This window comes from Elephas maximus, chromosome 1, assembly GCF_024166365.1.
Source record: "Elephas maximus indicus isolate mEleMax1 chromosome 1, mEleMax1 primary haplotype, whole genome shotgun sequence".
Lineage (NCBI taxonomy): Eukaryota > Metazoa > Chordata > Mammalia > Proboscidea > Elephantidae > Elephas > Elephas maximus.
Window position 1 is genome coordinate 143,460,082 of NC_064819.1, and position 18,479 is coordinate 143,478,560.

Here is an 18,479-nt window from a genome sequence, read left to right on the forward strand (position 1 = left end):
GAGCTACAGCTGCCAACCAAAAGGTCGGCAGTTTGAATCCACCAGGTGCGCCTTGGAAACCCTATGGGGCAGTTCTACTCTGTCCTATAAGGTCGTTGAGTCAGAATCGAGTTAACAGGTAATGGGAGGGAGGAGAAGTATGAGTTGAGATGAGAGATGAGCTTGGAGTAAAGCTTTCAAGACCTTCATTTGCTGAGGTGTCATGACTCAAAATGAGAAGAATTGAAGCCTATGAATTATGGTGTTGATGAAGAGTATCGAATATACCATGGATTGCCAGAAGAGTAAACAAATCTGTCTTGGAGGAAGTTCAGCCAGAATGCTCCTTGGAAGTGAGGATGGCAAGATTTCGTCTCACGTAGTTTGGACATGTTACCAGGAGGGACCAGTCCCTGGAGAAGGGCATCATGCTTGGTAAAGTAGAGGGTCAGTAATAAACAGGATGACCCCCAACAAGATGATTGACCAGTGGCTGCAACAATGGGCTTAAACATAGCAACGATTGTGAGGATGGCGCAGGACTGGGCTGTGTTTTCTTCTGTGGTACTTGGGGCTGCTGTGAGTCAGAAATGACTCAATGGCACCTAACAAGAACAACAAATCTTGCAGGGCCGTAGAGACCTTGGTAAAGAGGATAGCTTTCCATCTAAACATGTTATGAGGTCTATGAATTGTTGTAAGCAGGGGCCTATCCTAATCTGAGCAATTACAATAACTGTGCAGAGAATTTTCCTTTCCATTTTCTAACATCCTCACCTCCTCAAGGATTTGTGATGTCTTTGAATTGACTCAAATACTCAACCTCTGCCTACTTCAAGGGACATAAGATGAGACACTCCCTGAGATACTGGGTCTTCTTCCCTCTGCTGGAGGAATTTCATTACATATATTTATGTATTGCCTCTCCCAGGACATCCATGCAGTCCAACTTTTTTTGGCCCATCTCTGACATCACAGCCATGCCTACGCTGAGAACTTTGACAAACAAACACACACAACCTGTGATTTCAGAGTCATAATAATGGTAATGCAACATGGAAAATGGCAGAGATGGACCTACAGACAGGATAGGATCTATAGAATAATGCTTTAAGCAGACAAAGGTAGACAGTTTCAGTGCTATGTAGTAGCTGCATATTCTTGTACATGAGCACATATGAAAAACTTAAACTCTCAGAAATAGTGAAGGGAGTATGGAATTTGTAAAGAGCTAGAAAGTTGCATTACCAAGTGGGGAAGAGTGAACCACAAACGGGCTGAAGTATGGAACATGACTCCATCTTCAAAATATCCTCTGAATATTTTGGAAATATCTGAGGCTGTCCCACATGGTTACTTATCTGTATTTATTTTGTTTTCATCCACTCATTTACCATTAGACAAGTATGTATATAGTTGTAACTAGATATATAATCAGTATGTTAAATAATGTATTACGTACACGTAGTGACTAATATGTAGGTCACCGTCTGGGTGTATATGTACATATATGGGTATGTATGTGTATGTGTGTTGGAACCCTACTCAGGAATGGCAAAAGCATCGCACATATGCTGTTTATTGCCTTCCTTCTCCCATGCCCAAGACTAACACTGACAGTCAGTCATAGCCCTCTTTTCCACTGAATATTTTTTTATTATGTTAAAATATATATAACAAGATTTTTGCCATTTTAACTATTTTTAAGGATATAATTCAATGGAAAATTGGAAATCATCAAAAATGAAATGGAACACATAAACATCGATATTCTAGGCATTAGTGAGCTGAAATGGACTGGTATTGGCCATTTTGAATTGGACAATCATATAGTCTACTATGCTGGGAATGACAACTTGAAGAGGAATGGTGTTGTATTCATCATCAAAAAGAACGTTTCAAGATCTATCCTAAAGTACAGCGCTGTCAGTGATAGGATAATATTCATATGTCTACAAGGAAGACCAGTTAATATGACCATTACTCAAATTTACGTGCCAACCACTAGGGCCAAAGATGAAGAAATAGAAGATTTTTATCAGCTGCTGCAGTCCGAAATTGGTCAAATATGCAATCAAAATGCATTAATAATTACTGGTGATTGAAATGTGAAAGTTGGAAACAAAGAAGAAGGATCGGTAGTTGGAAAATATGGCCTTGGTGATAGAAACAGTGCCAGAAATCAAATGATAGAATTTTACAAGACCAACAACTTCTTCATTGCAAATATCTTCTTTCGCCAACATAAACAGAGATTATTATACACATAGAACACACAGAAATCAAATTGACTACATCTGTGGAAAGAGACGATGGAAAAGCTCAATATCATCAGTCAGAACAAGGCCAGGGGCCAACTATGGAACAGACCATCAATTGCTCATATGCAAGTTCAAGTTGAAACTGAAGAAAATCTGAGAAAATCCATAAGAGCCAAAATATGACCTTGAATTTAGAGTCCATCTGACTAATAGATTTGATGCATTGAACACTAGTGACCGAAGACCAGAAAAGTTGTGGAATGACATCAAACATGAAGAAAGCAAGAGGTCATTGAAAAGACAGGAAAGAAAGAAAAGACCAAGATGGATGTCAGAGGAGACTCTGAAACTTGCTCTTGAGCGTGCAGCAGCTAAAGCAAAAGGAAGAATTGATGAAGTAAAAGAACTGAACAGAAGATTTCAAGGGCGTCTCGAGAAGACAAAGTAAAGTAGTATTATAATGACATGTGCAATAGGTGGAGATGGAAAACCAAAAGGGAAGAATGCGCTCGGCGTTTCACAAGCTGAAAGAACTGAAGAAAAAATTCAAGCCTCGAGTCGCAATAGTGAAGGATTCTATGGGGAAAACATTAAACAACACAGGAAGCATCAAAAGAAGATGGAAGGAATACACAGAGTCATTATACCAAAAAGAACTAGTCAATGTTCAACCACTTCAAGAGGCAGCATATGATCAGGAACTGATGGTACTGAAGGAAGAAGTCCAAGCTGCTCTGAAGGCATTGGTGAAAAACAAGGCTCCAGGAATTGATGGAATATCAATTGAGATGTTTCAACAAACAGATGCAGCGCTGGAGGTGCAGGGCTGGAGGTACTCACTCGTCTATGCCAAGAAATATGGAAGACAGCTTCCTGGCCAACTCACTGGAAGAGATCCTTATTTACGCCTATTCCCAAGAAAGGTGATCCAACCGAATGTGGAAATTATAGAACAATATCATTAATATCACACACAAGCAAAATTTTGCTGAAGGTTATTCAAAAATGGCTGCAGCAGTATATCGACAGGGAACTGCCAGAAATTCAGGCTGGTTTCAGAAGAGGACGTGGAACCAGGGTTATCATTGCTGATGTCAGATGGATCCTGGCTGAAAGCAGAGAATACCAGAAGGATGCTTACCTATGTTTTATTGACTATGCAGAGACATTCTACTGCGTGGATCATAACAAGTTATGGATAGCGTTGCGAAGAGTGGAAATTCCAGAACACTTAATTGTGCTCATGAGGAACCTTTACATATACAAGAAGCAGTTGTTCGGACAGAACAAGGGGATACTGATTGGTTTAAAGTCAAGAAAGGTGTGTGTCAGGGTTGTGTTCTTTCACCATACCTGTTCGATTTGCTGAGCAAATAACCCGAGAAGCTGGACTATATGAAGAAGAACAGGGCAGCAGGATTGGAGCAAGACTCATTAACAACCTGTGTTATGCAGATGACACAACCTTGCTTGCTAAAAGTGAAGAGTACTTGAAGCACTTACTAGTGAAGATCAAATACCACAGCCTTCAGTATGGGTTGCACCTCAACATAAAGAAAATAAAAATCCTCACAACTGGGCCAATGAGCAACATCATGAGAAACAGAGAAAAGATTGAAGTTGTCAAGGATTTCATTTTACTTGGATCCACAATCAACAACCATGGAAGTAGCAATGAAGAAATAAAAAGATGCATTGCATTGGGTAAATCTGCTGTAAAGGACCTCTTTAAAGTGTTGAAAAGCAAAGGTGTCACCTTGAAGACTAAGGTGTGCCTGACCCAAGCCATGGTATTTTCAATGGCATCATACGCATGTGAAAGCTGGACAATGAATAAGGAAGACTAAAGAAGAATTGACGCCTTTGAATTGTGGTGTTGGCAAAGAATATTGAATATACCGTGGACTGCCAAAAGAATGAGCAAATCTGTCTTAGAAGAAGTACAACCAGAATGCTCCTTAGAAGCAAGGATAGCCATACTGCATCATATATACTTTGGACGTGTTGTCAGGTGGTGTCAGTCCCTGGAGAAGAACATCATGCTTGGCAGAGTACAGGGTCAGCGGAAAAGAGGAAGGCCCTCAACGAGGTGGATTGAAACAGTGGTTACAACAATGAGCTTAAGCATGACAACGATTATAGGGATAGCTCAGGACCAGGCAGTGTTTTGTTCTGTTGTGCATAGGGTCGCTATGAGTCGGAACCAACTCGATGGCACCTAACGACAACAAAAATGTTGGCCATTTGTATATCTTCTTGGAAGAAATGTCTACCTAAGGCCTTTGGCCATTTTTTAATTGGATTGTTTGTCTTTGTTGTTGAGTTGTAGGCATTGTTTATATATTCTGGACATTAAACTCTTACTAGATACGTGGTTACCAAATATTTTCTTCCATCTGCAGGTTGTCTCTTCACTTTGTCATTTAAGTCCTTTGATACACATAAATTTTTAATTTTGACAAAATCCAAGTAATCTATTTTTTTTTTCTTTGTTGCTCATGCTTTTGGTGTGTCATATCTAAGAATCCATTGTCAAAAACAAGGTCTTGAAGCTTTGCCCCGTATTTTCTTCTAGGAATTTTATGATTTTAGTTCGTATATTTAGGTAATTGATCCATTTTGACTTAATTTTTGTATATGGTTTAAGGTATGGGTCCCACTTCATTCTTTGCATGTGGAGATCCGGTTGTCCCAGGACCATTTGTGGAAGAGACTATTCTTTCCTCATTGACTGGAATTAGCATCCTTGTTGAAAATCAACTGGCCGTAGATGTATGGGTTTCCACTGAATCTTGGTACAGCCTCAAAATATGTCCCCTTAAGTTGTTGTAGGAGGAAGTCACCAACTAAATGAATTGACCCAAAAGCTGAATTGTGATTGTTACCTTTTGGCTGTATGCTAAATAATCTCTGCTGTCCTCTCCAGAGTTCTACACTTTTCTCCATCTGCTTTGTATCTGGAAGGCTGACTTTTGTGAAATGCATCAACTTATGGCTTCCAGTTGGGTTCAGCCAATGGGAGACCTAAGCAGTAAATAAGAAGTTGAAAGAATGACTGCTCCGATAGGGATCACAATAGATGGTCCTGGACAGAATGGGAGAAAAATGTAGAATAAAATACAAATTCACACACACACAAAAAAGAAACCAGACTTATTGGTCTGACAGAGACTGGAAGAACCCCCAAGACTATGGCCCCTGGATACCCTGGTAACTCAGAACTGAAGCCACTTGAAGTCTACCTTTCAGCCAAAGATTAGACAGGCCTATAAAGCGAACAATAAAATGTGAGGAACATGCTTCTTAGTTCAGTCAAGTATATGAGACTCAACTGCAACACCTGCCCAAAACCAAAGATAAGAAGGAAGAAAGTGACAGAAAACTGGAAGATTGGACACGGGGAATTTGGGGTGGAAAGGGGAAGATTGTTGACACATTGTGGGGATTGCAACCAGTGTCGCAAAACAATTTGTGTATAAACTTTTGAACGGGAAATTAATTTGCACTGTAAACTTTCACCTAAAGCACAATAAAAGTAAAAAAAAAAAAAGGTGAAAGGAGAGTGCCTTCTTCTGGGCTCAGGGTTAGCTACTTTCTTCAGGTTCGGTTAATCAGTCCCTCCCTTTGTCCCTCTGGGTGAGAGTGGTAATGGCTTCCTGCTACTGCTAGCTTTGGGGTATTTCATCAAACCTAAAGGTATTTCTTAACACTGCCCACAGCTATGTGAATAATCCCATCAAATAGCCTTCTTCATCTTGCATGTTTAATGGAGAATAACTGTTGATATCAAAATCTTAATCAAATAGTGATGCCAATTCCAACTGTGGTTCTGCATTTGCTATCTTTACTAGAGCAAATCAGCACAACCCCTGATACTTGTTTTATAGCTATTGACTCAGAAATGTCTTTATGTCCCTATTCCTATAAGTTAAAAAAAATCAGATTCAATTTACTTCACATAGCAGGAAAGACAGTTTATCCTCACTGTATTATCACTGGGCAGGGTTTCTCAACTTTGGCAATATTGCCATTTTGAATTGTATAATTCTGTGGTTGTGCAGGGCTGTGCCGTGCACTGTGGGATGCTAAGCAACAAGCATCTTGGCCTCTACCCACTAGATGCCAGCAGCATCCCCACACCCCAAGTTTTATCTACCAAAAATGTCTCCAAGCACTGCCAAATGTCCTTTGTAAGACACAGTCACCTCCCATTGAGAACTTGCCTTAACTCAGTATCAACTCTCCTGCTCTGTCACAATATAGTCTGGAAGGGCCTTGATGATCTCGATATACCTGAGGCTATCATGTTGGCCCATTACATGTACGACATTTTGCTAATTTGACCTAGTGAGCAGAAATTGTTGGGCAATAGAGGTATGTTCGTAAGCTAGAGGATGAGAGATAAATTCCATGAAAGCTCAAGGGCCTACCAAATAGGTAAAGTTCCTAGGAGTAAAATTCCTAGGAGTCTAATGGTCTGGAGCATGTCAGGATACCCCTTCTAAAGTGAGAAACAGTGCCACAAAGAAGGCACAATGCTTGGTGAGTCTTTGGATTTTGGATGCATCATGTATCACATTTAGGCATGCTCTTCTAAGCCATTTTCCAGCAACTTATAAAAGCATTAATTTAAGTGAGGCCATGAACAAGAAAATGTTCTGTAGCAGGTCCTGGCTATAAAAAACTGAACAAAAATATCCTTTAAAATGAAGGTAAAATAAACATTTATTTGAGGATTTTCTGGATATCTTTCCAATATTAATTGCTTTTTTAATTCCATTATTGTTTAAAAATATACTTTGTGTGACTTCAATTATTTTAAATTTGTTAAGGTTTGTTTAATGACCCAAAATATAATCTATCTTTCAAAATTTTCTATTGTACATATTGACAAACAAACTGTATTTGCTATTATTGGGTAGAGGACTCCATAAAAATGTCAATTTGGTCAAGTTGGTTGGTAATGTTATTTGGGTCTTCTATATACTTTCTGACTTTACTTTTTGAAAATTCCAACTATAATTGTGGGCTTTTCTATTTTTCCTTTCAGTTCTTTTCAATTTTGTTAGTTTTTGTGTCATATAGTTTGAAGTTCTCTTGTTCATATATATTTAGCATTATTATGTCTTATTGGTGAATTGAGCCTTTTATTATATAATATTTTTCTCTGGTAATTTGCTTTGAAGTCTGCTTTTATATAAATATGCAAAACAGTTTCTCAGTTTCTTCAAAAGTTACACATACAACTACTGCATGATCCAGCTATCCTACTTCTAGGCATTGACCCAAGAAAAAGGAAATACATGTTCATACAAAGACTTGTACATGAATGTTCTTAGCAACTTTATTTTTTTTTTAATCAACTTTTATTAAGCTTCAAGTGAACATTTACAAATCCAATCAGTCTGTCACATGTAAATTTACATACATCTTACTCCCTTCTCCCACTTGCTCTCCCCCTATTGAGTCAGCCCTTTCAGTCTCTCGTGACAATTTTGCCAGCTTCCCTCTCTCTCTATCTTCCCATCCTCCCTCCAGACAAGAGTGGCCAACACACTCTCAAGTGTCCACCTGATTTAATTAGCTCACTCTTCATCAGCATCTCTCTCCCACCCGCTGACCAGTCCCTTTCATGTCTGATGAGTTGTCTTCGGGGATGGTTCCTGTCCTGTGCCAACAGAAGGTCTGGGGAGCATTGCCGCCAGGATTCCTCTAGTTGCAGTCAGACCATTAAGTCTGGTCTTTTTATGAGAATTTGGGGTCTGCATCCCACTGATCTCCTGCTCCCTCAGGAGTTCTCTGTTGTGCTCCCTGACAGGGCAGTTATCGATTGTGGCCGGGCACCAACTAGTTCTTCTGGTCTCAGGATGATGTAGGTCTCTGGTTCATGTGGCCCTTTCTGTCTCTTGGGCTCTTAGTTGTCATGTGACCTTGGTGTTCTTCATTTTCCTTTGCTCCAGGTGGGTTGAGACCAATTGATGCATCTTAGATGGCCGCTTGTTAGCATTTAAGACCCCAGACGCCACATTTCAAAGTGGGATGCAGAATGTTTTCATAATAGAATTATTTTGCCAATTGACTTAGAAGTCCCCTCAAACCATGTTCCCCAGACCCCCACCCCTGCTCTGCTGACCTTTGAAGCATTCATTTTATCCGGGAAACTTCTTTGCTTTTAGTCCAGTCCAATTGAGCTGACCTTCTATGTATTGAGTGTTGTCTTTCCCTTCACCCAAAGCAGTTCTTATCTACTGATTAATCAATAAAAAACCCTCTCCCTCCCTCCCTCCCTCCCCCCTTCGTAACCACAAAAGTATGTGTTCTTCTCAGTTTTTACTATTTCTCAAGATCTTATAATAGTGGTCTTATACAATATTTGTCCTTTTGCCTCTGACTCATTTCGCTCAGCATAATGCCTTCCAGGTTCCTCCATGTTATGAAGTGTTTCACAGATTCGTCACTGTTCTTTATCGATGCGTAGTATTCCATTGTGTGAATATACCACAATTTATTTACCCATTCATCCATTGATGGACACCTTGGTTGCTTCCAGCTTTTTGCTATTGTAAACAGAGCTGCAATAAACATGGGTGTGCATATATCTGTTTGTGTGAAGGCTCTTGTATCTCTAGGGTATATTCTGAGGAGTGGGATTTCTGGGTCTTAGCAACTTTATTTGTAAGAGCCCCAAACTGGAAAAAATCCAAACATCCATTAACAGGTTAATGGGTAAACAGATTATGGTATATCCTTACAACAGGATACCAATAAAATGGAATGAATTATTTTTTAAAATATATTTTATTGTGTTTCAGATGAAAGTTAACAGAAAAAAAATCCCACTGCCGTCAAGTTGATTCCGACTCATAGCGACCCCATAGCGTTTCCAAGGCTGTAAATCTCTACAGAAGGAGAACTGCCACATTTTAATTTCCCATTCAACAAGTTATACACAGAGCATTCCATGACATTGGTTGCAATCCCCCCGCTGTATCAACATTCTCCCCATTTCCACCCTGGGTTCTTCATTTCCTTTTGTCTGATTTTCCTACCCCTTCCTGCTTTTTCATCTTTACTTTTGGGCAAATACTGCCCTTTTGCTCTTGTGGAATTGTTTGTTCTATGGAGCAGTTTCTTTTCAGGTGGTGTTATTTATTTTATAGGCCTGTCTTCTGCTTGGCTGGAAGGTGGTTTCCAGGAATAGCTGCAGTTCCAAGTCAGAAAGGTGTCTTAGGGCCATAGTCTTTGGGATTCTTCCAGTCTCTATCAGGCTAGTAAGTCTGGTCTTTTTTTATGAATTTGGTTTTTTGTTGTACATTTTTCTCCCACTCTGCTGGGACCCTGTATTGTGATCCTGGTCAGAGCAGTCAGTAGTGGTATACAGGCACCATCTAGTTCTTCTGTTGTCAGGATCATGTAGGCTGTGGTGCATGTGGTCTGTTAGTCCTTTGGGCTAATTGCTCCCTTGAGTCTTTGGTTTTCTTCACTCTCCTTTACTCTGAATCAGGAAGAGACCACTAATTATATCTTAGGTAGCCGCTCACAAGCTCTTAAGACTCCAGATGCTACTCACCAAAGTAGGATGTAGAACACTGCTTTTATGCACTATGTTATACCAGTTGATGTAGATGTCCCCCAAATGTATGGTCCTTAGCCTTTAAGCCTAGTATGTTCATCCCAGGAGGTGTTTGTGGAATGAACTGTTGATAAGTGAACACCATGAATGAATCTCAAAATAATTATGCTAAGTGAAAGAAGCCAAAGAATACACACTGTATGATTCCATTTGTATTAAATTCTAGGAAATGCAAACTAAGGTACAGTGACAGAAAGCAGACTAGTGGCTGCCAGGAGACACAGGGTGAGGCAGGAATGTACAGGAAGGAGGGATAACAAAAAGGTACAAGAAAGCTTTTGGGGATGAAGAATATGTTAACTATCTTGAACATGGTTTTGCTTTCTTGGGTGCCTATATATGTCAACTGCCTTAGTCATCTGGTGCTGCCATAACAGAAATACCACAAGTGGATGGCTTTAACAAAGAGACATTTTCTCACAGTCTAGTAGGTTACAAGTCCAAATTCAAGACGTCGGCTCCAGGGGAAGGCTTTCTCTCTCTGTCAGCTCTGGAGGAAGGTCCTTATCCTCAATCTTCCCCTGGCCGAGGAGTTTCTCAGGTCCAGGGACCCTGTGTCCAAAGGACGTGCTCTGCTCCTGGTGCTGCTTTCATAGTGATGGGAGGTCCCCAATTCTCTGCTTGCTTCCCTTTCTATCTTAAGAGATAAAAGGTGGTACAGGCCACACTCCAGGGAAACTCCCTTTACCTTGGATCAGGGAGATGACCTGAGTAAGGGTGGTGTTACAGTCCCACCCTAATTCGCTCTGCATAAAATTACAGTCACAAAATGGAGGACAACCACACATGGCCTAACCAAGTTGATACACACATTTTGGGGGGGACATAATTAATTGCATGACATTGACATATCAAATTGTATCATTTAAATATATACAGTTTATTGTATATAATATCTTAATAAAATTATTTTTAAGTTGTATACATTTTATATACTTCAAATTTTTTCTCTAGAAAGCTATTCAATTTATGTACATTCTTTAGGAATAAGCAGCATTTAGTCTAAAAACTATGGCTTAGTTACTTCAACTACTCTGACCAGTCCAGCCAGTCTTTCACACTTTGTTCTTCTGTTCCCTCCTTTCTCTCTCTCAAACACACACACACACCCTACACAAAATTCTGCCCTTCTCTGTACCTACTCCCAAATACTAGAAAAGAGTGTAAATTTTTTAATGATAGCTCTGTCCCCATTGCTTTTTCAGTTGTAGGTTCTGGTGTGTCAACACTGAAAACCGCGGAGGAGTTTGCTCTTCAATCTGATATACCTTTTTGACCTAATTCAATCATTTTGTACCGCTGATGATACACCTGAAGCCTAGAAAACCTGTGACCTAGTCAAGGTTTAAGGCTAGAACCTAAATATCCTGACGTGAAGGCCAGAATTCTTTCTCCAAGATCCAGAGTCAAGCATGCAAAGAAGGTGTAACAAGGGGACCTAACCTAGTCTAGCTTCTCTGAGGAAAAGTCCTTTAATCCAAGACCTGAAGAATGGCTGAGGAACTTGTAGGAACTGGGACGTGAAGAGAATAATCCCAAACAGAGGAAACAGCAGTGCAGGAAGGACTTCTGCCTGTTGGAGGAACTAGAAGGCCAGTGTGACCAGGGCATAGTGAATGATGGGAAGAGTACTGCAAGACGTAGCTCAAGAAGGAGGTAGGGATCAGATCATGCCAAACCTCATAGACTGGATTAAGCATATCAGGCTTTATTCTAAAAAAAAGTGGGGAGCCACCAAAAATTTTAAGAATCTGATTTATACCTTTAAAGGATCATTTGAAAGAGGATAAGATTCTTGGGTAATGCAAACAATTTGAGCTTGTCTACTACATAAAGATTGGTGGTTCGAACTCATCCAGTGATGCCTCTGAAGAAAGGCCTGACAATCTGCTTCCATAAAGACTACAGCCGAGAAAACCCTTTGGAGCATAATTCTACTCACCATGAGTCAGAATTGACTCAACAGCAATGGATTTGCTTTTTTGGTTTTCAGTGTGAGTGTGGAGAGACAAACTGGGAAAACATTTCAGTGGTCTTGGTAAGAAATTATAATGACTTGAACCAAGGTGATGACAGAAAAAGAAAGAAAGGAGAGAGAGAGAGAAATGTGTATGGAATCAAGAAACAATAGGAAAGTGAATTAAAAAACACTCGGAATTAATTTGGGGACAAGAAGGCAAGGGGTTTTAAGAATGACATTAAAATCAGAACCAGAGGTGTTTTTTTGTTTTGTTTTGTTTTATTCTTTCCTGGATTGATAGCTACATTCATGTATCCTGTATATCAGCACGGAACATATCCAAAACCAAACCCGTTCCCGTCAAGTTGATTTCAACTCATAGTGGCCCTATAGGACAGAGTAGAATGCCCCACGAGATTTCCAAGCAACGGCTGATAGATTCGAACTGCTGACTTTTTGGTTAGCCATAGCTATTAACCAGTGCATGTCCAGGGCTCCAGAGTTTATAAATGTTTTTAGGGAAAGTCAGCTCTCAGACACAAGATTGATTCTGTCACTCTCCCAACACACACCTCTACCTTGAAGACACGTCTCTTCTTTCCATGTCCATTTGGTTCATTTAAAATTCTGATTGTTTTAGGTAAACCAAGAATGGACATCATTCTACCTCTTAACAGACTCCATCATGGGAGAGCATTTTACATGCTTATTTTCCTTTTATCTTCCTTGTTTAACTTTCTTTTCTCCTGTCCAGGCCAGTGACCTGAGGTTTGTGGTAGATGATGGTGGTGCTGTGTAATTACAGTGTTTATTACAATAATGAGGGAGACTATTCCAATTAAATCTCATCTCTGAAGTTTCTGACAAAGCACATTTTAGTTGTTAGCTATCGTGATCCAGGTCTCTCTTAATATGTCTAGTCACGTTGAAGCCTTTGCTATGAAATATGTCAAAAACTACTTGTGACCATCAGAAGGAAATAGTATATATTTTCATAGCAGTCCAGAGACTCCTGGCCCAGAATCTGGAGCTGGTCTTTAAAGCATTTGATCTAGTTTCCAGCAGGTACACTAACCCCTGGCAAGTTTCCACTCTGGAGCCATGTCTGAGGATACTTTCAAAACAGCTTCTAGGTCAGAGACCAAAGGTTATTTACCAGCGTGACTAAAATCTCTCAAGTCTTTTTTCGGAAACCTCTGCCACGTTAGATCTTTCTGATTTCTTTTATTAGTGTTAGCATAGTATATCTTTCTTCATTCTTTTACTCTTATGCCTATTTTGTGTCTTCATATTTAAAGTACGTTTTTTATAGGCAGCAAATAGTTGGGACTTGCTTTTCTCTCCAATCTAAAAATCTCTGGCTTTTAATGAGAGTGTTTAGATCATGTATATTTAATGTATTTATTGATATGGTTGGATTTAAATCTATCATTTTGCTATATTTCTCCTATCTTGTCTATTTGTTTCATTTTTCCTTCTTTAAAAAACATTTTTTTGAATTAATTGAATATTTTTTATTTTCCCCCTTTTGTTCATTTATTAGCTATAAGTTTTTGTTTTTATTTGTTTGATTGTGGTTTTTTGTTTGTTTTTAGTAGATGCTTTAGGGTTTCTATCAACACTATCCAATAAAAATATTACACGCACCACATTTGTAATTTATAATTTTTCTAGTTACCACATTTTAAAAAAGTTAAAAAGAGCAAGTAAAATTAATTTTAATACTATGTTTTATTTAACCCAATGTACCCAAAGTGAATTATCATTTCAAACTCTAATGAATATAAAAATATTGATGAGAAATTTTATATTCTTTTTCACACTTTTCGAAATTTGGCGTGTTAAAAATTTTACACTTACAGCACATCGCATTTTGGACTAGTTATGTTTCAAAAGCTCAATGTCTACGTGTGGCCGTTAGCTACCAGAACAGACAGAACAGATTTATGGAATATACTGTTAATTTATCACAAGTAATATTATATCACTTTACTTATAGTACAAAAACCTTGCACAACACACTTCCATTTCTCTTTCCCTGGCCTTAATGCCATTGTTATCTTATGTTTTACTTCTGCTTATGTTATAAACCTGACAATACCAAACCAAAAACCAAACCCAGTGCCGTCGAGTCGGTTCCGACTCATAGCGACCCTATAGGACAGAGTAGAACTGCCCCATAGAGTTTCCAAGGAGCACCTGGCAGATTCGAACTGCCAACCCTTTGGTTAGCAGCTGTAAAACTTAACCACTACGCCGCCAGGGTTTCTAAACCTGACAATGCATTGTTATTATTTTTTTACTTTAGTTAGTTATCTTTTTAAGAGATTTTAAAATTAAAAAATATATATATTTATACATACCTGCATATTTACTATTTCCAGTGTTTTTATCGTGGTATGTAGATTCAGAATTCTTCCACCTGAAGGATTTTCTTCAATAGTTCTTGTACTACAGGTCTGCTGGTGATGAATTCTTTTGGGTTTTCAGTGTCTGACAATGCCTTTATTTTCCCTTCATATGAAAAATATTTCTGCTGGTATAGAATTCTGGGTTGAGAGTTTTTTTTTTTTTTTCTTTTTCCTTTTAGTATTTTAAAGATATTGCTTCGCTGTCTCCTGGCGTATACTCTTTCTGACAAGAAGTCTTCTGTCATTCTTACTGTTTTTCTGTACTTAATATCCCTTCTTTTCTCTGGTGCTGTTAAGATCTCTTTGTTATTGGTTTTGAGAAATTTAATTATGATGTGCTTAGGTGTAGTTTTCTTAAGGTTTCTTGTACTTGAGGTTTGTTAATCTTTTTGTTTGTTTGTTTTATAGATTTTATCATATTTGGAAAACTTTTGGCCATTTTTTTAAAATATATTTTTAGTTCCCCTTGTTTACCTTTGAGAACTCCAGTTTCACAAATTTTGGGCCACTTTAAGTTTCCTCAGAAACCGTGGTGGTGTAGTGGTTAAGTGCTACAGTTGCTAACCAAAGGGTCAGCAGTTCAAATCCTCTAGGCACTCCTAGGAAACTCTACTGGGCAGTTCTTCTCTATCCTATAGGGTCACTATGAGGTGGAATTGCCTTGATGGCAGTGGGTTTGTTTTGGGTTTTTAAGTTTCCTCACAGCTCACTGGGTCTGTATTCACTCTATTTGTTCTTTGTTTCTTTCTGTGTTTTATTTTTTTTAGTTTTTGTTGTTATGTTTTCAAGTTCATTGATCTTTTTTTCTAATCTGCCGTATCTAAACTGCTGTGAATTCAATCCAATGTTAACTTTTATGAGAGACATTGTATTTTGCATCTCTAGAATTTTGACTTGGGCTTCTTGTATATTCCATATTCCTTAATATGTTCACACTTCTCTTTACCTTCTATAGAGATAATTGCTATTTTAATGTCCTTGTCTATTAACTCTATCATCTGTGTTATTTCTGTGTCTGTTTTCTCGTCATTTTGAGTCACATTTTCCTGCTTCATTGAATGCCGGGAAATTTTTTTTAGTGGATACCAGACCTTATGAATTTTTCCTGGTTGAATATTTTTGTATTCTTATAAAATTTTTTTGAGTTAAATTATGTGGAAACAGTTTGATCCATTCAAGGCTTGCTTTTACCTTTGTTAGGCAGAACCAGAGCAGCCTTTAGTCTAGGGCTAATTTTGCCCCAGTACTGAGGCAACATCTGCTTATCTTCTATCTTTGCTAACATGATCTGTTGTCCTATAACTAAATAATACCTGATCCTCCAAAAAAGGAGAGAGAGAGAGAAATGTGTATGGAGTCAAGAAACATTAGGAAAGTGAATTAAAAGAACTCAGAATTATTTTGGGGACAAGAAGGCTGTTTTTCTTGATCAGAACATAATATACAAATTATTTTGTTAGTTGTCCTTAGCATTTTTTTTTTTCTTTTGGGCAAATCTTGGTCCATTCTGTAATATTTAGCTTTCATGATGTTATTCATACAGTTCTTACCATTCTTACAGGTTCACACCATTCATGTATACACCAAAATTAGTGTGCACTAATAACATTTTTGTGAGACATTTGTGATTTAGTGATAGAATTCTGGCTTTTCATGAAGGAGATCTGGCTTTAATTTCTAGCCAATTTACCTCATGCATAGCCACTGCTCATCTGTCAGTGGAGACTTTTGCGTTGCTGTGATGCTGAACAGATTTCAGCATAACTTCCAGACTAAGACAGACTAGGAAGAAAGGTCTTGTGATCTATTTATGAAAATCAGCCAATGAAAGCTCTATGGATCACAAGGGCCCTATCTCCAATCAATCATGGGGATGTGCAAGACCAGACAGTGTTTTGTTACATTGTGCATGGGGTCTCCATGGGTCAGAAGGCAACGTGATGGCAGCTAACAACAACAACATTTTATTACAGAATAAGCTATAAAAGCAATGCAGCAACAGATTAGTTACATGGCTATGTATTTATTGATCACAAATTGAACCTCTGCAATTGTGCAAGGTAAATTCAAGTATAATGACCAGCTCCAAAACCAAAGTTTCGGGTATAACAATAGCTTCAATAATTAATTAAAAGTGGAAGTTGTGCTGAGGGAAAATGTTCAAAGAGTAGCATAGAAATGACATGACGATATAACAAAGTTGTATGGTCCAATCTTATATTTATGTGACAAAAACATGAAACTTACCATCTTAAAGTAAAGCCATAATCTTTGGGTGATTTATATTGTTTTGTGAAAGGCTTAATTGAAGGTAAACAGATTTATTCACTGAGAGATGAGGGTGGTTTTAATCCAAGTGGATAATTATGGTGCAATATTATCTTGACTGGTGCAACTTTACTTCCTTATCCATCTTTGCAGGTGGCTTCTCATTGTTCTGTAATGTTATGGCCTGGGTGAATAGAAGTTGAGGATCAAAATCTGTTTGGATAGACAAGTCACAGATATTGTCTCTTTTAAGTGGGGAAGCCATGGCCACTGCCTACTCCACCCCCATATGTAAATGCCTAAATACTACAGTGACACTATTCATCACAATATAGTACATGTATACAATCTCCCATGTATACAGTCAAAATAGCATTGAGCAAAGAATGATACCTACTTTTATGTCCTATCAACATATAATGACAACGTGTCTTGATACTGTCAATAAATAATTGCTTAAAATTGTGTAGGAATATTTATGAGAAGGATTACTGGTTCCCCCTATGCATCTGTCAGTTTGTAGTACTGTGGGGGCTTGCTGTGATGCTGGATGCTATGCCGCTGGTATTCAAACACCAGCAGGGTGACCCATGGGCCGATAGGTTTCAGCTGAGCTTCCAGACTAAAACAGACTAGGAAGAAGGACCCACTGGTCTGCTTCTGAAAGGAGTTACCCAGTGAAAACCTTATGAATAGCAGCGGAACATTGCCTGATATGTTGCTGGAAGATGAACCCCTCAGTTTGGAAGGCACTTAAAAGACAACTGGGGAAGAGCCACCTTCTAAAAGTAGAATCGACCTTAAGCTTTTGGGACTTTCATTTGCTGATGTGGCACAACTCAAAATGAGAAGAAACAGCTGCAAACATCCATTAATAATCGGAATGCGGAATGTACGAAGTATGAATCTAGGAAAATTGGAAATCATCAGAAATGAAATGGAACACATAAACATTGATATCCTAGGCATTAGTGACTGAAATGGACTGTTATTGGCCATTTTGAGTAGGACAATCATATAGTCTACTATGCTAGCAATGACAACTTGAAGAGGAAAGGCTTTGTGTTAATTGCCAAAAAGAACATTTCAAGATCTATCCTGAAGTGCAACAGTCTCAGTGATAGGATAATATCTATATGCCTACAAAGAAGATGAGTTAACACAGCTATTATTCAAATTTTCACACCAACCACTAAGGCCAATGATGATGAAATTGAAGTTTTTACCAACTTCTGCAGTCTGAAATTGATGGAACATGCAATCAGGATGCACTGAAAATTACTGGTGATTGGAATGGGAAAGTTGGAAATAAAGAAGGATCACAAGTTGGAAAATATAGCCTTGATGAGAGAAACGATGCTGGAGATAGCATGATAGAATTCTGCAAGACCAACAACTACTTCATTGCAAATACCTTTTCACCAACATGTATGGTGACTGTACGCATGGACTTCCCCAGATGAAATATACAGGAATCAAATTGACTACATCTGTGGAAAGAGATGATGGAAAAGCTCAATATCATCAGTCAGGAAAAGGCCAGGGGCTGACCATGGAACAGATCATCAGTTGCTCAAACGCAAGTTCAAGTTGAAACTGAAGAAAATTAGAACAAGTCCACGGGAGCCAAAGTACAGCCTTGAGTATATCCCACCTGAATTTAGAGCCCAACTCAAGAATAGATTCGATATGTTGAACACTAATCTCTGAAAACCAAACAAGTTGTGGAATGACATCAAGGACATCATCCATGAAGAAAGTAAGAGGTCATTAAAAAGACTGGAAAGAATGGTTTTGGGGGATATCTTGGACAATTGGCATAACAAAATTTATTAAGAAAATGTTCTGCATCCCACTTTGGTGAGTGGTGTCTGGGGCCTTAAAAGCTTTTGAGGGGCCATCTAAGATGCATCAATTGGTCCCAGTCTACTTGGAGCAAAGGACAATGAAGAACAACAAAGACATAA